Below are 23,578 nucleotides of genomic sequence, written 5' to 3'. Positions count from 1 at the left end.
GGAGGAGACTATGTATGTGTGACTGCAAGGGGTATATGAGATCTCTCTGTATTTTCTTTTTTAAGATTTTATTTATTTATTTGAGATAGAGATCACAGTCAGGCAGAGAAGCAGACAGAGAGTGGGGGCAGGGAGCAGGCTCCCTGCTGAGCAGAGAGCCTGATGTGGGGCTCAATCCCAGGACCCTGAGACCATGACCTGAGCTGAAGGCAGAGGCTTAACCCACTGAGGCACCCACGTGCCCCTCTGTATTTTCCATTTAGTGTTGCTATGAGCCTGAACTTTTGCTGTGAAACTCTAAAAAATAGAATCTATTATATTGATTATTCAGATAAGTGTGGGTTTATTTCTGAACTGCATTTTTTTCTGTTCTTCTCTATTTCTGTGTTTATACCAATACCACAATATTTTGATTACACTACCTTTCTATTAAGTCTTGAAATAAAATGGTGGATCTTATTTCATTCAGTGTAAGTTTCAGAATGTGTTTGTCAATTCCTGTAACAAAACTCTGGAGAAAGTTTGAACAACACAGAGAGAACTGACATAATAATATTGAATATTCTTACCCTTGAACATGATATTGTTCCATTTACTTGAGTCTTTGTTAATTTCTGTCAGAAATATTTTGTACTTTCCAAACTGCAATTACTACACATATTTTTCATACTTATTACAATTTCATATGCTTCGTGATATTGTAAGTGGTATTGTGTTGTGTAATTTAAATTTCTGATATTCATTGATAATATATACACTTAGTTGCTGTATATGTAGGCTACTATCTTGGAACCTTGCTAAATACTTATCCAAGTAGCTTTTTTTGTAGCTACTTTGGGATTTTCTATATAGATAGCCCTCTTGTCTGTGAATAGACAGTTTTATTTCTTTCTCCAATCCATATGCCTCTGTCTTCTTTCTTTTTTTTCTTGCTTTATTGCACTGGCCAAAATCTCTAGAACAATGTGATTAGAACTGCTGGAAACAGATATTCAGCCATACTATTAGTGTATAGAAATGCAACTGATTTCTGTGTAGTGACTTGTATCATGCCAGGTTGCTGAATTCTTGTATGAGTTCTACAGTTTTGGGGTAGAATCTTTTGGGTTTCCACATAAAGTATCATATCGTCTGCAAAGAGTGGGACTTTGACTTCTTCTTTGCCAATTTGAATGTCTTTTATGTCTTTTTTTTTTTTTTTTTTTTTTTTTTTGGTGTGATTGCTGAAGCTAGGACTTCGAGTACCATGTTGAAGAACAGTGGTGAGAGTGGACATCCCTGTCATGTTCCTTACCTTAGGGGAAAAGCTCTCATTTTTTCTTCCCATTGATAATATTTGCTGTGAGTTTTTCATAGATGGCTTTTATGATACTGAGGTATGTTCCCTCTATCCCTATACTGTGGAGAATTTTAATCAAGAAAGGATGCTGCATTTTGTGAAATGATTTTTGTGCATTTATTGAGAGGATCATATAGTTCTTGTTTTTTCTTTTAATAATGTCATGTATCATACTGACCCTTGCAGCCCAGGAATAAGTCACACGTGGTCATGGTGATCAATTCTTGTAATGTAATGTTAGATCCTATTGGCTAATATTTTGGTGAGAATTTTGCTATCCATGTTCATCAGGGATAGTGGTCTGGAATTCTTCATTTTGGTTGGGTCTTTGTTTGGTTTTAGGATCAAGATAATGCTGGCCTTATAGAATGAGTTTGGAAGTTTTCCTTTCCTTTTTATGTTTTGAGACAGCTTCAGAAGAATAGGTATTTTTTAAGTTTACTAGAAATCCCCTGGGAAGCCATCTGCCCCTGGACTCTTGTTTGTTGGGAGATTTTTGGTTACTGCTTCAATTTCCTTGTTGATTATGGGTCTTTTCAAGTTTTATATTTCTTCCTGTGTCAGTTTGGTGGTTTCTAAGTTCTCAGGAATGCATCCATTTCTTCCAGATTGCCTAATTTGTTGGCATATAGTTGCTCATAATATCTTATAATTGTTTGTATTTCCTTGGTATTGGTTGTTATCTTTCCTCTTTCATTCATGATTTTATTGTTTTGGGTCCTTTCTCTTTTCTTTTTGATAAGTCTGACTAGGGATTTATCAATCTTACTAATTCTTTCAAAGAACTAAGTTCTAGTTTCATTGATCTGTTCTACTGTTCTGGTTTCTATTTCATTGATTTCTGCTCTAATCTTCATTATGTCTCTACTCCTGCTTGGTTTAGCCTTTATTTGCTGTTCTTTCTCCAGCTCCTCTAGGTGTAAGTTTAGCTTGTATATTTGAGACTTTTCTAATTTTTTGAGAAAGGCTTGTGTTGCTATGTACTTCCTCCTTAGAACGGCCTTTGCTTAGAAGCAAAGGTTTTGAACAGTTGTGTTTTCATTTTCATTTGTTTCAGTGAATTGTTTAAATTCTTCTGTAATTTCCTGGTTGACCAATTCATTCTTTGGTAGGATGCTCTTTAACCTCCAAGTGTTTGAGTTCCTTCCAAATTTCCTCTTATGATTGTGTTCAAGTTTCAAAGCATGTGGTCTGAAAATATTGTAGATAATAATCCCAAATTTTGGTACTGGTTGAGACTTGATTTGTCACCCTGTATATGATCTGTTCTGGAGAATGTTCCATATGCACTCAAGAAGAATGTGAATTCTGTTGCTTTAGGATGGAATGATCTGTATATATTTGTGAAATCCATCTGTGTCATTCAAAGCCCTTGTTTCCTTGTTGATGTGCTTAGATAATCTGTCCACTGCTGTAAGTGGGATGTTGAAGTTCCCCACTATTATTGGATCATTGTCAATGTGTTTCTTTAACTTGGGTATTAATTGGTTTATATAATTGGCTGCTCCCAAGTTAGGAACATAAATATTTATAATTAGGGCATCTGGGTGGCTCAGTCATTACCCATCTGCCTTTGGCTCAGGTCATGTTCCCAGGCTCCTGGGATCAAACCCTATGTCAGGCTCCCTGCTCAGTGGGAAGCCTACTGCTCCCTGTTCCACTCCCCCTGCTTGTGTTCCCTCTCTCACTGTCATCTCTGTCAAATAAATAGATAAAATCTTTAAAAAATTATAATTGTTAGATCTTCTTGTTGGAAAGACCCTTTAAGTATAATATAGTGTCCCTCTTCGTACCTTACTACAGTCTTTGGTTTAAAATCTAATTTGTCTCATATGTGGATTGCTACCCCAGCTTTCTTTTGATGTCCATTAGTATGATAAATTGTTCTCCACCCCTTCACTTTCAATCTGTAGGTGACTTTAGTTCTGTAATGAGTCTCTTATAGATAGCGTATGGATGGGTCTTGCTTTTTTATAACATCTTATACCCTGTGTCTTTTGATTGGAGCACTTAGCCCATTCAGAGTAATTACTGAAAGATATTAATTTAGTGCTATTGCGTTATCTGTAAAGTCCCTGTTTCTATAGATAGCCTTTGTTTCTTTCTGGTCTATGTTACTTTTGGTCTCTTTCTTCACTTATAAGAAATATTTCTTGAAGGGCTGGTTCAGTGGTCACTGATTATTTTAATTTCTGTCTTTAATTAATGTCTGTCCTGGAAGCTTTTTATCTCTCATTCTGAATGACAGTCTTGCTGGATAAAGTATTCTTGTCTGCATGTTTTTCTCATTTTCTCATGCCAGCCCTTCTGGCCTGCCAGGCCTCTCTGGATAGATCTGCTGCTAGACTAATAATTCTACCCCTATAGTTTAAGAACCTCCTATCTTGAGCTGCTTTCAGGATTTTCTCTTTATCTCTGAAATTTGCAAGCTTCACTATTATATGTCAGGGTGTTCATCTATTTTTATTGATCTTGAGAGGGGTCCTCTGTACTTATTGTACTTGAATGCCTGTTTCCTTCCCCAGATTAGGGAAGCTGTGATTTGCTCAAAAATACCTTCTGTCTCCCGCCTTTCTTTTTCTTTTCTTTAGGGACCCCAATAATTCTAGTATTGTTTTGCTTTATGATAATGCTGACTTCTTAAAACCTCCTCTCAATGGTCCATTAGTTGTTTCTCCCTTTTCCTCAGCTTCCTTCCTTTCCATCAACTTGTCTTCTATGTCACTGACTCTTCTGACTCATTTACCCTAGCTTTTAGAGCATCCAACTTAAATTACATCTCAGTTAAAGCATTTTAATTTTTGGCCTGATTAGATTTTATTTCTGGCAAAAGAGAGTCTCTGGTGCTTTTATGCTTTTTTCCAAGGTTGGCTAGTAACTTTATAATTGTTATCCTGAATTCCAGCTTGGACATATTACTTATATCCATATCCATTAGATCTGTAGCAGAGAGTATTACCTCTGGTTCTTTTGTTTTGAATTCTTCCTTCTAGTCATTTTCCCAGAGATGAGTGGATAAATGGGAGGACAAATTCAAAATTCAAAAATATCAACCGTGACCCAAGGAAAATAAAATACACACTAGTTGAATCTGAGGAGGTCAGAAATCAAAAAAAAAAAAAAAAAAAAAAAAGAAAGAAAAGAAAAAAAAAAAAGAAAAGAAAGAAAGAAAAAGGGAAAGGGAATATAATCTCCCCAGTGGACAAAACAGGGTGATCCACTTGGTCCTGGGTATATTTTGGTGTGTTTGTTAGAAGACACTAATCCAAAAATAGTAAAGAAAGCAAAACTTTTATATATAAATAAATAAATAATAATTAAAAAAAATATATATATGCAAAAATAAAATTGCATACAGTGAAAGGAAGCCAAAAATGAATGATATATCTATAAAATGTACATGTAAAAAAAATGAAAGTTAAAGATTTAAAAATAAAGAGTTAATAAAATAAGAAGCTAGTTGAAAAGGAAGAAAAGGAAAAAAGAAAATAAAATTTTAAAATGAAAGTTCTACAAATCATGAGAAAAAAACCTTGAATTCTATATACCATGACCTCCCAGTGCTGAAGTTTTGCAGTCCTGTGTGCTCTGTAAACTTGATGTTTGCCTGTTCCGGCGATCTTTGGGAGGGTCCTGCTTCACAGATTCTCAGGTGTCTTTGCCTAGACAGAGTCAGAGTTACACCACCCCTTACCAGGGGGCCAGGCTGGCAAGCTGCTTCTGGTTGCTCTGTGTGGTTTTTGTTCCCTGAAGGTTTTTTGTGCCTCTTTAGATAATGAAAATAAAAATAGCTGAGCCTGATCTCCTGGCCTGGAGCGAAAGATTGTCCTCTTCTCTCTTAAGTAAACTTTCAGGGATAATCCATCTTCCGTTCTGTGTGTGCCAAACTCTACAGACTCCTGTGGTGTGAGCCCTCAGTGATCCTCCCCAGGGGAAGGCAGAGGATTAACGCATTTCTGCCCTTTTGCAGGACCCTCACATGGAGAGTAGTCATCTGCATATCCATCTTTCTATTTCATGTCATTTTCCTTTTGTCTGAAGAACTTCCTTTAAGAAATCTTACAGTGCAAATCTATTGCTAGTGAATTCTTTCAGATTTTATCTGAAGCATTCCTCATTTTGATTTTATTTTTTGAAGATACATTCATTGGTATGGAATTCTGCTTTTCCCCCTTCAATACTTTAAATATGTTTCCCATTTTCTTTTAAGTTGTATACTTTTTTTTTACCCCAAATCTGTTATTCTAATGTTTGTATCTCTGTTAGCAACGTTTCTTTTTTCTTTAGCCATCATCAAGACTTTCTGGTTTCTTTGGTTTTCAGCGATTGACAATATGACTAAGTTTATGGTGTTTGTTCTTTATTTTACTTTGGGTTCCCTGAGCTGTTTTGATCTTTTTTTTTAATTGATTTTTCAAATCCTCAGCCATTATCTCTTCAAATATGTCTTCTGCTTCATTCTGTGTTTTGTTTCTACTTGGGCCTCCAATTATATAGATTTTAGATGACTTAATATTGTTCTGCATCTTTTTTTTTCCCCCCACACTCTCTTTTTCTTTGGGTTTTCTTTTGAATAATTTTTATTGTCCTATCCGGAATTCATTAATTCTTTTCTCTACTGTGTCTACTCTGAGTTTAAGATCAGCAAAGGAATTTTTAAATATTTCATGGCATGCTTTTTTATCCCCAGCAGTTCCATTTGACTCCTATATGTGGTTTCCATAAATATATCTGTAATTATTCATCTGTTTATATGTACTTACATTCATATTTATGAATATTATCTACCAACTCCTAGGTCTTTAGCACATTAATCATAGTTATTTTGTAGTTGAGATTTTATAAATTGTCTGGTATTTTCATGTTGTTAGAATGTGAGCCATACTCTTGTTATTTCTACATTGAAGTAGAGACATCACTCTTCAATATTTTGTTTTGGAAATGAGAACGAGACCAGCTTGAGTTTTTCCTGAATTTGTATAGAATTCTTCCTTATCTTCTGAAGTTTCAGAGAAAAGCAATAGACTATGACCAGACTTGGTTTTCCTTTGCTGGGTTTTCTGGACATAATGCCCATTCTCACTTTTCATACTGAAGACTTACAAATGGGAAAGCTTTTCTGCTCTTCTTTTTTGATTAATGACATTACTGATCTTATTTATGTGATCTGGTACTAGTTTTTCATAGAATTTTGTTTTTGTTTGTCTTTCATTTCTCTCTTTCCTTTTTTTTTTAATGAGTTTTCCTTCTGATATTTTTCCTTTGTTGTCTGGTATGGTTTCTAGAGTTTCTCAAGGCTAAAGCAACAACAGCAACAAATATTTGTTATTATGAACTAGAAACTACTAATTATTTTACATAGTTTATATAATCTACACAGCATCCCTGTGAGATGAGTACTGTTATTAATCTGATTTTATTGATGTTTGTAACGTGTGCGCATGTTGTTCCTTCTTCATAATTGCTTGTTTGCCTGTAATGTGCTTGTATACTTTTTAATCTTTGGAATCAGATCCTCTCTGAAAAATATTCTTGTTTTATTTTTTTGAGATAAATATGTTTCTGAAAGTATCTTTAAGTGGTTCCTTGAGAGAAATATCTCATTTGAAGTGTGCCTTTTGTTAGTCTTATGTTTTCTCTTTTCTTCATGTTTTCTTTGACAACCTGCTATTGTCTTTATTCCATCCACAGACATGTTTTGCTTTTGGCCTCTGAGTGTTAAAATTGGTTTAGAACCAACACTTAAAATAAAAAAAAAATACTTTTTTTTTTTTTTAATTTAGACAGAGAGAGTGCAGGCAGGGAGGAGAGTCAGAGAGAAGGAGAAGCAGACACTCTGCTGAGCAGGGAGCCCGATGTGGGGCTCAGTCCCAGGACCCTGAGATCACAACCTGAAATCAAAGGCAGCTGCTTAAACTGACTGAGCCACCCAGATGCCCCTAAAGCCAGCATTTAAAATTATGCCACTTGGGGGACACCTGGGTGACTCAGTCAGTTAAGCCGCTGCCTTCAGCTCAGGTCATGATCCCAGGGTTCTGAGATCAAGAAGTCCCGCATCAGGCTCCTTGCTCAGCAGGAAACCTGCTTCTTTCTCTGCCTCTGCCTGCCTCTCTGCCTACTTGGGCTCTGTCTCTCTCACTCTCTGAAAAATAAACAAATACAATCTTTAAAAAAATTTAGGCCACTTGATGTAAAAGTATGATTTCCTACTTAAGGAATTTGAAACTCTGGCACCCCTGAGCCCACATTCCCACGTGGTAACACCCCGCTGAAATGGCAGCCCCACAGTCCCAGATCGCATCACATCCTGTCATCCTCTTAACACTGGACCCATATATTGCATTTATTTCTCCTGTCTGCTTGGGTGGACATTAGATTTTGTGATCTCTGTCCTATAGCCAGGTAGGAATAGAGCCTATTTCTGTCAGAAAAATTTTAAGGCTCCCTAGAAGGTATACTGGAGAGAATTATTGGGGAGAATTTCCCCAATATGGCAAAGGGAACGAGCATCAAAATTCAGGAGGTTCAGAGAATGCCCCTCAAAATCAATAAGAATAGGCCCACACCCTGTCACCTAATAGTAAAATTTTCAAGTCTTAGTGACAAAGAGAAAATCCTGAAAGCAGCCCGGGTAAAGAAGTCTGTAACATACAATGTTAAAAATATTAGATTGGCAGCTGACTTATCCACAGAGACCTGGCAGGCCAGAAAGAGCTGGCATGATATTTTCAAAGCACTAAATGAGAAAAACATGCAGCCAAGAATACTATATCCAGCTAGGCTATCATTGAAAATAGAAGGAGAGATTAAAAGCTTCGAGGACAAACAAAAACTGAAAGAATTTGCAAACACCAAACCAGCTCTACAGGAAATATTGAAAGGGGTCCTCTAAGCAAAGAGAGAGCCTACAAGTGGTAGATCAGTAAGGAACAGAGACAATATACAGTAACAGTCACCTTACAGGCAATACAATGGCACTAAATTCATATCTCTCCATAGTTACCCTGAAAAAAAAAAAAAGAAAAAATTTTAAGGCTCCCTAAACAATGTTTCCAGAGGTACATTAGGTCTAAAATATAGGAAGAGAAGAAAGCAAAGTGAGGTGTGTTCTAGGAACATTGGGCCAGTTCAGATATAACTTCCTCTGTTCAAGCATCCTGCAGATGGAGTTTCAGGTGGTAATATCAGGAAGTTTCGTCACAAGCAGTAGATGTGCTTGTAGAAAACCTGGGTCAATGCTCTTCTGTACTTCATGCTTTACTCCAACATCCCTGCCTGCAAACTGGTCAAATAAAACTTGCTGCATCCAAGACAGTGGGGGTCTGCAAATACGGCCAGTCCATAAATGTGCAAGTCCAAATGTCGGGTAGACTCCAAGTCCTGTGGTGACCTCAACTCTAGCTCTCCCACTTCTGGTGTAGGCGATGCCAGCAGGGGATGATCAAGGTCTTTTATGACTCACTTCCCCTAGTACACTACTCTCTCTCTCTCTCAAGTGGAAAGTAGGAGCTGGGGTCATGTGTCGACCCCCAAACCTACCTTCAGTGTAGTTCCCTCTATAAGATGAAGTCTGGAATAACTCCTTAGAGCATGTGGCTTATGCACAGGTGCATTCTCTGGTTCCTAGTGTGGGCTTATGCTTTTCCCCTTTTGACTATTTTGTTGGACATTTCATGGGGGTGGGGTGGGGAGCTAGATCCCTGTGTTTTTAATGCCATTTTGACCAGGACCCCCCACTTCTCTACCCTTCTTTGCAACCCTGATTAACAAACAGCATCAGATGTATGTGTAGCTTTGCTGGTTGTTGGAAATGGGAGCATGCAAGTTTTCCGTAGGAAATGTAGGAGCTGAAAAGTTTGCATCCACTGCTGGTCAGCATATATTTATTTCTTCAGAAATCACTGGACCACGTCCTATAAAGATACAGGAGAAGAAGTCAGTTCAAAGATGATATACTGTGGATGATCAGGAAAGGGAAAGTTAGTCAGAGAAGGTGGTCATTCAGCACAGTCTTCAAACATTTTTGTCTTTGGCAAACTTCACTGTTCACAGTGTTCAGTCAAGCATGTGAACCATTTTCTTTTCTTTTCTTTTAATTTATTTTCAGCATAACAGTATTCATTGTTTTTGCACCTCACCCAGTGCTCAATGCAATCTGTGCCCTCTCTAATACCCACCACCTGGTTCCCCCAACTTCCCACCCCCACCGCCCCTTCAAAACCCTCAGATTGTTTTTCAGAGTCCATAGTCTCTCATGGTTCACCTCCCCTTCCAATTTCCCCCAACTCCCTTCTCCTAACTCCCCATGTCTACCATGCTATTTGTTATGCTCCACAAATAAGTGAAACCATAAGGCATGTGAACCATTTTCATCAGAGTTAGGAATGGATGAGCAGGGCAGGTGGACAGGGTGCTGAGGAAACTAACCTACTAACGGTGAATGAGAGAGGAGATTGGATCTCTGGGCAGTTATCAAAGTTACTAAAAATATTGAATATAAGGCTAAAAATGCATGCTTTTGATCCAGTGGGCATGTTGTGCATCCTAAGAATCATGGTTACATGAAGGGAACTTAGAGAATGTCATCTGCCGGAAGACAGCGAGTGCTGTAGATGAGCTCATGGCGCCATTGGAGATGGAAACAAAAGCATTAAAACATCCCACCAGTTGACTTTGTCTCGTGCCTCATGCATCTGGGCAGGTAGGCCTCCTGTGATAGAGAAAAATACCCCATTGGTCATAGACTCATTGTTGAATCTATGGAAGATGCTCTCTGTGAAGGAACAGCTCATGGGATTCCTGAGATTAATTTCTAAAGGAGAAGTTGTATGCTGTGAGAAACCCATTTCATTTGGCAAGTGCTGAAGCCTCATTATTTCCAGTTCAAATATTATCCAACGTAATGTACATTCCCAGGATTGTCAAATGACTTTTTTTCTGCAAAATTCTTGGAAGGTTTCAGAAACTAGTGAAGAATCTGGCACTCAGAAAATCAGAAGTTTTTTGAGTTTTTACCTCGTTGTGATTCATTTGTTATCATTCCCTCACCTTCTCTTGATTTTTTCACATCAGACATTGCCGACTGATCACAGCATTGTTCTCAATGAGGTCCATCGGGCTGCAGGCTGCTCAGATGGTGCAAAGGACCAAAACTGGCTGAAGAGATTAAATCCATTTACCATCCTGGGCTGAGGCTTTTTATTTCTGTTTCCTTTTCTGTTGATGGCAGAAAGTTACGGCCAAGTAACTGTTGGGTCACAGTACATGGGTTGCATTTTGCAAGCACACTGCTAGCCGTGTGATGGCGATGAGTCCTCCAAAGGCTCCGAGGCTTCCTTAGGTGTGGAAACAGGTGGAACTGGGGTCCTTTGGAAGCTTTATTTCATCTCAGAGAGGTATTGACTTCTCTTGCTTGGCATAGAACAAGCATCTCTTGTGAGGAATCGTATGATCTGTTGTTGGGGAACTTAATCTGTACAGCATTTTGAAAAGAGCTTTTGGTAAAAATAGAGCGATTTGCATTTCTCCCTTCTTATTTGTAAGTCTTGAGTGGCCGCAGATGACTCTTCACTTTAAAATGAAGCACCTGTTAAATGCTGTGAATTGAAAGAATGTGGTTAGCAAATTGGCAAGGGAGTCGTTCAGAAAAAAAGAAAAGTTCACCCATCTTCAGTCGAACACACTTATCCGAAGCTGTGATTCCACTTCTTGTTTAACAATGCTTTTGTTTATGCCTTTTATGCTTACTCCTTGCTTCGCTGGAATTCATCCCCACCCCCTTATCTCTGCTACACCATAATGCGTTGTTGTTGAGCCCCTGTGAGTGGTTTCAGCCTGTCCCTTGCCTTCCCAAGCTCTGTTTCTTTATATGGGTCTTGCTGTATATTTATGTCCTTGATTTTTATTATTCTCATTTGATAGAATGAGATTGAGGGAGTGTGAGTTAATTTTGCTTTCTGGAATATTAATTAGGAGAAAAATTTGATTCCTTCTTTAATTTCATATTCTCTTTAAATCATCCAACATGGTAGCAAATAACAGACATGGTCTCTTCGTTGACTTAAATATTTGACAGTGCTATACAGAAACGACCAGAATGTTTGCTCCCCAGAGAAATGGCTCAGTAGTTAATTAGCTGGGTTTTCTGTATGTCTAGATAAACCAGTATTTCTGTTTGTTTGTTTTTTTTCCTTTTATCCCTTACAAAGAGATTCTATTTTATTAATGGCATGGGGACCCAGAGGTTGAGACTCATTGTTATAATTTAATGTTTTCTAACATCACTAACAACTGCTTGTGAGAGAGGTTTTGCTTTATTTTTCTAGGTACCACAGGGTTGCAGCTAAAACAATGACATTTCCTCTGTTTTCAGGATTTAAAATGTACTTATAGATGTAAAACAAAGTTTTAATTTTGAAATGGACCTTAGCTATCCTCTAGTCCAGCCCCTTCATTTTATTATTTAATATGAGAAAATGTGGGTCCAGTGAGAGATCAAGTTTCTCACTCAACATCACACATCCCAGCTCCCAGATCTTGTATATTTTTGGCTTCTGTCCCAACCTCTCCAGAACATTTGAAGTGTAAATATATTTTCTAGCCCAAAGAACAATTCGCAGGCATATAAGATACCTCGCAGGTCTATGGGACTTTAATTTTTGAAATAATTTCCCAAGCGTTTTCTCATTTGCCCTTTATTATAGCTCTATGTAATACATGAGGAAGATAATAGCATTTCTATGTTCCAGCCATGAATGTGAAGCACAGAGTGCTTAAGTTATTTGCCTGGGGGCACATGACTAATTCATATTGTTTTTTCAGTTGTAAAATGGATTAGAAATGCCTACCCTCATATGAATGTTGTCAGAAGTAAGTGAAATTAAATTGATAATGTATATAAAGTACCTAGCTCAAGTGTTTTCATTAAATGGCATAGTGGGCAGAATTCTAAAATTGCTTCTGCCCCCTGGTGTGCCACTTCTGGATCATTTCCAGCCCCCGAGTGTAGGCGGGACCTGTGAGTATGATGGGATGAGATTAGTTTATATTACATTAGGTTACAACTTTGGCAAAGTTGGAGGGATTTTGCCAGTGTAAGTAAGGCCCCCTAATCAGTTGACTAAACACATATCCCTTAAAAGAGGATCTAGAGGTCAGAGCCAGAAGAAGACGGAGAGCCTCCTCTGTTGGCTCTAAAGAAGTGAACAGCCATGCTGATCACTGCTTCTGGGAAGGGCCACATGTAAAGGACCTGAGAGTGGCCTCTTGGAGCTAAATGGGAGCCCAGCCCATAGCCCGCAAGAGAACAAGGACATTGGTCATATGGCTGCAAGGAACTGAGTTCTGCCAACCACGAGCGAGCTTGGAAGTAGACCCCAAGTGTCAGGTAAGATCGCAACCTGGCCAGCACTCTGATTTCAGCCTTGGGAGACCAGCCATGCTGTGTGCGGACTCCCGACTGCTGGACACCATGAGCACACGTTTGTGTTGTGGAAGCCACAAAGTTTGTGGTCGTTTGTTATACTATAATAGGAAACTACAGCAGATGCTGTTATTAGCATTACTAGTTGATGGTGATGATGATGATGGTGGTGGACGTAATGACAATGTTAATAGTAAGAAGTTTGAAAATGAAATCCAAGTTTTAATTTGCTTTTATTATTCTGGATTTAAGATTATATTTTTTTGGTTAGAATCATGTCACTCCTAGTGGCCAGTGAGTGGGAATTCCCAGTCTTTTGGCTGTCTGAACAACTGGTAAGGAGTTAAGTCTTGTGGGGAAGAAGGGAGCATAAGTGTGTATTAGGTAGGCAGCTAGTGCTTTCTGTCACACTCCCTAGGAAGTTGAAAAGGTATGATTGGTCTGGAAACCCAGTTAAGGCTGGATTGTCATGGTCTTCAAACTTGGGTAGGTTGACGTTGACAATGGTAGTTGACCCTGATTGGGGGTAAACAGGAAGAAGAATAATGATAGCTCTGTTGCAAATGGAACTGCAATTGTTGAGTGAAGATGTGGACTCGGGTTTTGGAAGTAGACACAGTATGAAATGGTCAAATCCAGGAAATGTAGTGACATCAATATCGGTAGGATTCGGTGACTGTCCAGTTTGGAGTGATAGGGAGAGGGGCGGGCACCTGCGCATGGAACAGAAAATGTGAGGCCCAGAGCTGGAGGCATGCCCACCCCGTAGACTTGGAAGTCTGTACCTTTCCCAGCCATGCCAGGCGGAGTATATTTTTCTCTCTTCCAAAGGCCTGTGGACGATACTGTCCTTTCAGTGTTCGCTCAGTATTCATTGCTTCTGTATGTAACCAGTTCTATGTGGAAAATCAGTTCTATGTCACCATAATACCTAGTTAAATATAAGCCGCTATTTCCTCCTGTTTAAAAGGAGCAACACTTACCTCTCAAGTGCACCAAGAACTGAATGGGATAATACATGCAAAGTGTCCAGTCCAGCTCTTGCTCAATACACAGGAACCATTACTGTGATTTTTGCTGTTGGTGTGTATATTCCAGCATTCCTGCCTTGACTGTGAGCCCCTCAAAATCACAGACTGTGGTTTACGTAGGCTTTGTAGATCATATGCAAAGTCACTGTCTGTTACATAGAAGGAATTCTGAAAGCATTTGGAATGAATCCAGGTAACAGAGAAGAAAGCTACAAGAAGGAAAGTAAATGTCAATATTTTTCGAAAAGTATACATATTTGCGTGTATGTGTGTGCGTGTGTTTATTTATCTATATTTATCTAGGTGGATATGGACAGGTTTGCATGAATGGCACCTATCCGTCCATCTCGATAGCTCATGATCTCATTTTTCCCTAGTGCGTATTCCTAAAACTATTTTCTTGAATCATAAACATATGACATTTTTCACCAAAATGAAACAATGCAAAATAAGAAAACTCTTCTTTCAGTAAACCACAAAGTCGGATTTGTCACATTTCTTCATAGGCTCATTCATTTATTTACTGAACACACAGTGATTACGGACTATGAGTTAGACTCAGTGGGAGGCTGGGGGCTGGGAGAGGGTACAGAGTACTGGAGATCTAGAGGGACAGCAACAAAGGCTGCTGTGATGCGAGCTCTGGGTAAGGGAGGGGGAGCCCAGATGTGCCCCTTGAGTGCTCAGGAGCACCTGTGTAATGGTCGCCTGTGAGCCGTACATGGAGGATGAACAGGGCACACAGTACAGGACTGGGAGACATATCTGATCTTACCTAATTTCTGGAACATGAGGTGCACAGAGTTCCTTCTGTAAGATGGGATTCTTGTCAAAAACAGATGGAGAATCAGGACTTATATCAGAGTTAGAGCGATATGATCTAATTCTTATTTTAGGATGCATGAAAGCCCGGATCTTGGAACTGCCCCCATGTTTAATGGGCTAAGAAAATCCATTCATTTTTTTCCTTAAAAAAGAAAGTGTGTGAACCTGAAATGAAGGGCTTAGCCAAGTGAAAATTTGGTCTGTTTGCATTCATTTCATAACCAAACCCTCAATCTTCTAAGTTCCCTCCTAGAGATGTCTGACAAGCCCGAGAAAAAAAAATGTTGAAACTCAGACTCTCTTCAGAGAGAAGCTGAACTTCCCTATGCATTTCATCAAAAGAATTCCCAAATGCATGTGAAATCTACCATAGAATTGTAGGACAATTAGACAGTTTTATTTCTACCTCGTAAAAATATTTCAAAACCTGTGGGAGTTTTATGAAGCCGGCTCTCATCAGTCTATATCACTCCCAATCCAGGGACCCTGGAGACACATCTCCAAGCAATTAGGGATGTTAATTTTGAGGCAAACTGTCATATGGCCTATACTTCATTATCAGTGAGTGATTGTTTAAAACCTTATCTCCCTCCAAATCTTCATATATATATTTTATATATATATATAAATTTATCATAAAGATATATGTAGGGCATATTATAAATAGGGTATAATATGTATTTTACATATAAATTTATGTATGTATGAAGATTTATGTTATATTAAGATACACCTTTATTATACTCACAGATAATATATCTTTATGCACTATAATAATTATATAATACATAATATCTTTATGTAATATAAATCTATCTATCTATCTATATATAGTGTCCATGTACAGGTGTGTGTTTGTGTCTGTGAGTATAATAAAGAGCATATATAAAATTCAAAATTAATATGTATATGTTTAAAATAGAGAAGTTTACTGACAAAAATCCATTAGGAATGTGAGTCAGTACTTTGCCTCTTCTGTCCTGGTTCTCTTCATGGAAATGAAACTACTAACCTTACAGATAAAATACACAGTGAATTTGATCATTTTCTCTCAAAAGCCCTCTTCAGGTCTGTTGCTCTCTTCCTTAAATGTCAGTATTCCTCTATCCCCTAAATAAAGATTAAAATAAAAACATCCCTAAGTGTATTTCTTTTCTTACTGTATCTCTGAATTGGCAAGCTCAGCTCCTTCTAGAAGTGGCTGAGATGGCTCCCAGTGCCATGGAAAGCTGCTGTCTGTCCTGCTGTTGGTCTTCCACAGGGTAGGGCAGTCCTGCCTGTGAGACTGGGCAGAAAGAGAAGCAGGGGGTGGCGATTAGCAAGAGGAAGGCCTGGTTAGCAATCAGAAATTGAAGAGGAAGGAATAAAACAATGGGACAAAGCCAGTTTATCTTGTTGCCCCCCCCAATTAATTTTATAAAATAGTTCTGGATAATTTCTTCTTTTACTCGCATTATTTATTAGATGTGTGTGTGTGTGTGTGTGTGTGTGTGTGTGTGTTAGACTGTGGAGCTGTTCGACAGTAATCTGTTCTATGCAAGAAAAGCATAAGGAAAGCTTCACCAAGCTTCTCTTCCTTCCTTCCTTCCCTTCTAGGCGTGCTTCGGTCTTTGCTCTCCAAAGAAAAGATCTGTGCTTTCACGTAAGGTGTGATAAGGAAATGCTAATGTCTCCCTAGTTGTAACTTTGTGTATCCGTGTCAGGAAGTCCTTCCTTACAGCACTGTGCAGTTCCACCACTGATGGAGAAGCATACATCCTCTCATTTGACCTTCAGTCGGTGGCACCCAGCTGCCTCTCTTCCCAGTGCAGAGAATTATGGGACGATAAACCGTAAAGGTCCTTTCCCTTCCGGGTATTTCCTCCAAGCTTAACCATTTCCCATTCTTCTATGTCTTCCTGTAATCTTCCCCATGCCTTTGGAGCTGTACCTTTAGAATGACACCCAGCGGTACCCCGCGGTGGCATACCCAGGCTCCTGGAAACATTGCACTCCTCTGTGACTTGTGGCACATTCACCAGCTTGGATCCTTGTCACCTTTTGCATCCCAGCTCCTTTCTTGGTCCTCCAGGAGGCTGCCCTGGAGCTCCTCCCAGGTCACCGTGCTGGGCTCTTGCGTTGCTGTGTTACAGCAAGCCCTCCACCAGGCAGTTGCCTCAGGACATGTCCGGCATTGTAGAATGGGGGATTCCTACATGAATGACGCAGGCTGCAAAGCCAGGAACTTTTAATTTAGTGATCGTACAAAAAGCACCAACCTTTTGTTATGGAAAGTGGTGAGATAGGCATGTATTTTGCACAATGACCTGCAGAGACATTTAGGGTAGCGGAGTATACACAGCACTGAACTGGGGGCTTCATCCCCATCTTGCCACCTTGGGCGAGTCTTTTCCCTTCTTCCTGTCTTCCTACTTGATCGATAAATCGAATGGGTGAGTCTTGCTTAGCTATGAGATCTCTAAAGCTAAAATAATCTCTCCGGAAGATGGCCTGGTTTTGCAAATTCTGATACCACACATGAAAGAATAACTGGTTTTGATATCCAAGGAGCCAAGTACCTATATGCATCCAGCGAGAGAGAGAGAGAGAGAGAGGGGAATGTGTATCTATATATCTATATTTATATCTGGATCTATTGAAAATGAGAGCAAGGTTAAGAACTTGGACTTGAGGCTGTTCCCAGGAGAGAGCTGAGGGAGACCCAGGTGGTCTGCCTTTCTGCAGTCTGTCAAAGTTCAGGTAAGCCCAGGTTCTAAGATTTAGTTGTGTGATGAGCTGAGGTTGGGCTGCGAAATGTGCAGAGCTGTGCCTGGAATATGGACTCCTGGCTGTCTTTCATCTGACCCTTATTCTGGGAAGGATGTGGATGCCCTTCCGGCATCTCTCTCCTTCATCACCATCTCCTGGTAGAGGAAATATTCATTCCTTCTGTCCTGTCCTCTTGGCCACACTGCTGTCTGTTCGGGTTAGACAGGTTAGCCTGAAGCTATTAGTTATGCTTAAAATAAACCACATGTATGGAGGAGTGAATACAGACGTCTGCCACCAGAAGCTTAAAATAATAGATGAGAGTTACCTGTCCGTTTAGACAGTGCAGCCTGGGATACTCACGCCGCATCTTGGTGAGGTCCCATTCGCATCTTATGGAAGGGTTCCTCTTTCCTTATTTTCTCTCTGGGCTCTAGACACAAGATAAAAGGGAGCAACAAAAATCACTGTTCTTTTCGCCTTGTGGAGAAGGACTAAGTGTCAGTCTTAATTTTTTCAGGAAATGTGATTTTTTTGCAGATCTTAGTCCTCTCATGTATCTGCGTGGTCTGAATGTTTGTGTTCCTCCAAAATTCATTGGTTGAAATTCATTGGTACTAGGAGGTGGGGGGTGTGGGAGGTACTAAGGTCATGAGCCCTCGTGAATGGGACTGATGCTCTTATCAAGGAAGCTTGAGAAACTCCCCCAGCCCTTCCCTGGTATAAGGACAAGCAAGAAGAAGCCAGCTCTGAGGGGAAGGTAGGTCTTAGCCAGACACCACGTGTGCTGGTGTCTCCATCTTGGACATCCCAGCCTCCAGAACCGTGAGCGGCACATTTCTGTTCTTTACGAGTGTGATATTTTGTTATAGCAGCCCAACTGGACAGAGAGTAACCAAGTAAAGATTATAGTAATAGCAGAGCATTTTATACCGGCTACACTAAGTACTTTGCACATAGTATTTCATACAATATTTACAATAACCCTACGGGGTGTGTACTACGTAGTTCTCTTAGTTGAGGAAACCCAGGCTTTGTGGCTTGCCCAGTGTCTTAGTGCAAAAAATCAGCAGAGTCGGGACAACAGAGACCTTTCTTACACTCCCGTTGCTCGCTGCACAAAGTGGACTTGTAGACCCTTAAAAAGATCCATACTGTTCCCCTTCTTAGGTGTGCGTTATATAGTAAGGAAGTAACAGTTGCATTGGCTCCATCCATATTTATTAAATGCCTTTCAGGGTGGGGGGCCTGCACAAGGTGCTCGGAACACCCTGGGCTAAGGCAAGCGGATCCCTGCTGTCAGTGGGCTGGGCCCAGTGGAGGGGTCAGATGTCGATCAAATAGTCACTTGCACCGATAATGTAATCACAGACTGAGACAAATGCCGAAAGTAGAAGGAACGGGGACATCGCTCACCTCCTACTTCACTGTTTCTGACTTGATATTTTTACCTTTCGCTGGCTTTTCTACCAGTGGCCGTCTCAATGGGTAAGCAGGGAGGGTCCCTCAGTACCGACCTTTCACGTCTGCTTTGGAGGGATTTAGTGACGTCGAGAATAAATGAGAGAAGATTAGGTCAGGGGTATTGGGTGGGCAAGGTAGGCAAACTTGATTGTTTAGATAGATTCGGTCCAGATTTAACGGACTGTCTGTGGGGACCATCCATCGTGGGTTCTCCTTCTTTTCCAGTCGGTAAGAAAGTGAATTCCAACAAGCAACGCTGCCATGGGCAAGGCTGTTTCAGATCTCATGGGGTCATTACAGCAATACTTCAAGAAAGGTGCCGCCGTGATTTCACAGAAGAGGAACGGAGGCATGGAGAAGGGACGGACCTTCCGCAGAGTCATTTCCTCCAGGAACCGAGGAGCCTAGAATCGCTTTCTGCCTCTGCTTGTGCCCTTGACCTTCTCTCTGTTCCGTGCAGGGACAGTTATTTCTGGGGTCACGGTTACTAAGTCCATTTCAGTGTGCTTCTGCCCCCCCCAGCATTTGCATATTTATGGGCTGCATATGAAAGAAAAGCCTCTACCTTTACAAAATTGTGAATTAAATATACAGCATAGGCAAGCACAGAGGAGTTAACGGAGGGAAGTAAAATTTTGCAGGGTTTTTCCTTTTGGAAAACTTTTTGTGTTTGTTTTTGTAACAGCCCAATCTGAAGCCCTAGGTGGGTGTCCAGAGCAGGGAGCGGAGGAGCTTACAGGAGGACGGAGGAGGGCGTGTCTGTCTACACACGGGGCCCAAAGAGCTGTGAGCTTGGCCTGTCTAGAAGGCCCTAGAGGAGAAGGACCACATGCTTCTGATTGCTTCTGGGCCATTGAAAGCCCCTCCCTTGATTCACTTGAGCCTCTGCTTCTTGCTCCATGAGTGAGAGGCCCCCACCACGCCCTCACGTGGTTCGGTCCTACCGACGCGACTCCCCCTTCCTCCCCTGTCCCTGTGCCTACCCTCCTGACAAGTGCGTACATTGGTGCCTGCCACAGAGCAAAGGGCCAGTGCATGTGTCACAAACAGACTCTTAAGAAAGAACCAAACTGTCAAACTTCAGAGTAACTTTTCTGTTATTGGAGCCGCTGTTTGAAGCGAAAGATGAGTTCGAAGGTCACCTTTCCTCCGAGTCTAATTATGTCAGTGGCACTTCACTGCCTGGTCCACATTTGATCTAAGCTACTTAATTTCTTCACCCTTTTTTCTTGCTGGAAATTTTTTTCCACACAGGTCACAGAGAAGGGACTGATGTAATCATGAAAACTGACCCCTTGCAATCACTCACTCACGGACACATGGACGTCCTGACATTTGCACCAAGTACAGGGGAAAGACAGATGCAAGCTGGCCCCTCAAGAGGCTGTTCTAAGCATGACTGTGGCCAGTGGCTGTCAGATGAGGGAAGAAGTCCTACCTATGCCCACAGCTAGCAGAAGTGAAATATCTTAAGTGTTGAAGAGTTAAAGGTATATTTTTGATGCACGGAGGAGGGCTCCAGTCTGGGAAGAGACTCTTAGCCGGGGTACTGAAGCATGGGTAGGAGCTCACCAGGGAGAGGGGAGTGGAGCAGGGCCAGAGCACAAGAGCCCTTTGTGCAGATGGAGCCGTGTGTGAAGGCAGCAGCGTATCTTTATGGATTTGCTGCTGTGCAGGTTGTAAACCCGAGGGATGAGGCTGGGACATCAGGCAAGGATCAGGCCCTGACTGGCTTAGGTAGCTTCCTGTGGAGCAGATGTATTTTAGTAGGCAATGAGGAATCCTTGAAAAGATACTGCGTGAAAGGCAGTAACGTTATTCAATAATGTTATTCATAACGTTTTTAGGTGAGGAGGACTGTTCCTTTGCCATGTGGAGGACACGTTGTGGGGGGCTGTGGAGTTGGGGAGTAACGTGGAGATGTAGTCAGTCCTTCTGCTAAGAAGCTGTTAGCAGTAGAACTGGGAAGAGAGAGGCTGTGGAGGCCCGACCCAGTGGGATGCAGTGAACGAAGAGAGGGCCGGACCAGGGCGAAAGGATGCAGTGGTGACACGTGGGGACCAGCTGATGGTGGCCATGGGGAGGAAACATCTCGGGAGAGCCGGCTTTCCAGCTCAGAGCATGGGGTGTCAGTCACCAAGTAGGGGCTGCATTGGACTCTCTGGCATCAAAAACCTTAAGAAATAGCCTGGGGTACAGAAGAGTCCCCTTGCAGCCACTCTTGAGTTGTATTGTGTCCCTTTCGAAAGAAAAGGAAAGTAACCCGGTGCTCAGCGATGGTGAGTAACTTAGCCAAGGTCACACAGCCCATCTGTGGCGGGACTCGGGTTCGAATCCAGGTCAGCCCAGCTCAAAGCCCACCCTGCGAAGAGGTGCTGCCCCCACAGGGAGGTGCCCCACATGAAGGAAGCCATGGGGTCTCTTGCAAGGCCGGGCTGCCACTGACAGAGGGATACAGATAGTCGGGTGCTTGCCGGGGTAAATGGGGGAAGTGGGCCTTTTTTACTTTTTAAAGACATCAGCAGGGGGGCTGCCTGGTGGCTCAGTGGGTTAAGCCTCTGCCTTCTGCTCAGGTCATGATCTCAGGGTCCTGGGATCGAGCCCCACATCGGATTCTCTGCTCAGCAGGGAGCCTGCTTCCTCCTCTCTCTCTCTACCTGCTGCTCTGCCTACTTGTGATCTCTCTGTCAAGTAAATAAATAAAATCTTAAAAAAAAAAAATGAAGACGTCAGCAAAAGCATTTTTATAGGCAGGACAGAAGGAACCAGTGCAAAGAGAGGATTCTACTTCCTCCGATGAGGAGAGGTCAGGGAGTAAGAGGACTTTGTGGGCATGAGTGTAGGGCCGGCTTGAGGACCGAGGCAGGGCCCCTCTCCTTGGACACGGGAAGCCAGCACTTTGTGGAGGGAAACTCCAATGGGAGCAGAGAGGGTGGCAGGGTGGGATTTCCCAGCACAGTGTGGGGAACGCATCTGCAGTCGCAAAAGCTGCCGTGACGTGGCACCTTCAGGACGCTGGGAAAGTTAGAGCAGCGCGCTAGGCTTGGGGTGCCAGGCAGAGGCCCCTTGCTCCAGGGGCGTGTATGGAGCCGGTTAGTGTGGCCTTTCCCCGGCCCTGCAGCATGCTCCTTAGTTGATCTCATTTTCCTTCCAGATGCTGCCCTCCCAGGCTGCTAGACCTTCTCCCTGGGGGAGAAAAAGAAATGCATTTTGATTTCTGCAGATGTGAGGCCCTTGAAAACAAAACCTGCTCCCTCTGCCAAGGTGACACTTGCTTTTCTAGCATATGTTAGCAGTCACAAATAGTAAACCTGCTCGGGTGGCTCATCCATTCGCATATTTCATTTTAAGCCTCGTGAACATTCCCTGTGTCTCTGATGAAACACCTGGTGAGTTAAAGGATCAAAACCTTCAGAGAAAAACCTCGCAGCCCTGTACGAGATTCAGCTCTTAGAAGGCACCAGTAGATTCTGTTGATGGTCACGGAAGGGCTGCACATATCGCAGGTTTCTGTGTGTAGGAAACCATGTTGGTGTTGGAGGGGTGCCAAGCACGGGTGGACGATTGCGGGGTCCTGGGCTCCCCCCGGACTGCTCACAGTGCGGACACGTATTGTCGGCCCTTTTCTCCCTTCCACTCCGAGCACAGTGTGTTGATCTCTGGCGTCTGTGCTGCTATCACGTTAAGCTCTTTTCATTTCGAACAGTTTTTCTCTTTCTTTAGGGACTGTCTAATTTGGACCAAGTTTCTTCAGTCCCCTATTTGATCTCTAATGCCATGTTTATGTGTCTTATACCTTTTAAACCATTGATTCAATAAACACTAGGAAACACAATTCTTATCGTTATCATTATAATGAATTCAGGGGAGGCAACACATGTTTAATGTTACATCTTACAAATCCTAAACTTGATTTCAGAAAAGAGTAAGTAAAAATATTCTCCAGAAAGATTAATTAAATAGACTCGTAAGTACGTACAATTAGTTTGTGATGCCCCTACGCCTGTCCTATCCTGTGTCAAAGTCAGTGTTTGTAAGATGAGACAAGAGCAAAAATGAACTGTTGGGACCTCGTCAAGATAAAAAAATCTCTTTGCATAGCAGAGGAGACGGTCAACAAAATCAAAAGACAATCCACAGAATGGGAGAAGATATTTGCAAATGTCTTATCAGAAAAAGGTCTAGTATCCAAAATCTATAAAGAACTTATCAACACCCAGGAAACAAAGAACCCAGTGAAGAAATGGGCAGAAGACATGAACAGAGATTTCTCCAAAGACCTATAAATGGCCAACAGACCCATGAAAAAGTGCTCAACATTACTCAGCATGAGGGAAATGCAAATCACAACCGAAATGAGATACCACCTCACACCTGGCAGAAGGGGTAAAATTAACAACTCAAGAAACGACAGATGTTGGCAAGGATGTGGAGAAAGGGGAACCCTCCCACACTGTTGGTGGGAATGCAAGCTGGTGCAGCCACTCCAGAAAACAGTATGGAGGTTCCTCAGAAAGTTGAAAATAGAGCTACCCTATGACCCAGCAATTGCACTACTGGGTATTCACTCCAAAGGTACAAATGTAGTGATCCGAAGGGGCACCCTTACCTCAGTGTTTATAGCAGCAATGTCCACAATCGCCAAACAGTGGAAGGAGCCCTGAGGTCCACCGACTGGTCCATAGATAAGGAAGATGTGGTGTGTATACACAGTGAAATATCACTGAACCAGCAAAAAGGATGAAATCT

General features: G+C 41.6%; 1 protein-coding gene across 1 annotated transcript in view; it reads left to right on the top strand.

Moving 5' to 3' along the window:
* Positions 1-23,578, top strand: part of PCNX2 (pecanex 2) — a 288,518-nt gene that overhangs the window by 101,786 nt on the left and 163,154 nt on the right.

The sequence above is a fragment of the Mustela putorius genome, unplaced genomic scaffold, assembly GCF_011764305.1.
Source record: "Mustela putorius furo isolate JIRA1106 unplaced genomic scaffold, ASM1176430v1.1 tig00001075_pilon_pilon_pilon, whole genome shotgun sequence".
In the NCBI taxonomy this organism is placed as follows: Eukaryota; Metazoa; Chordata; class Mammalia; order Carnivora; family Mustelidae; genus Mustela; species Mustela putorius.
Note: the sequence above shows the minus strand (reverse complement) of the source record. Positions and strands in the feature narration are given on the sequence as shown.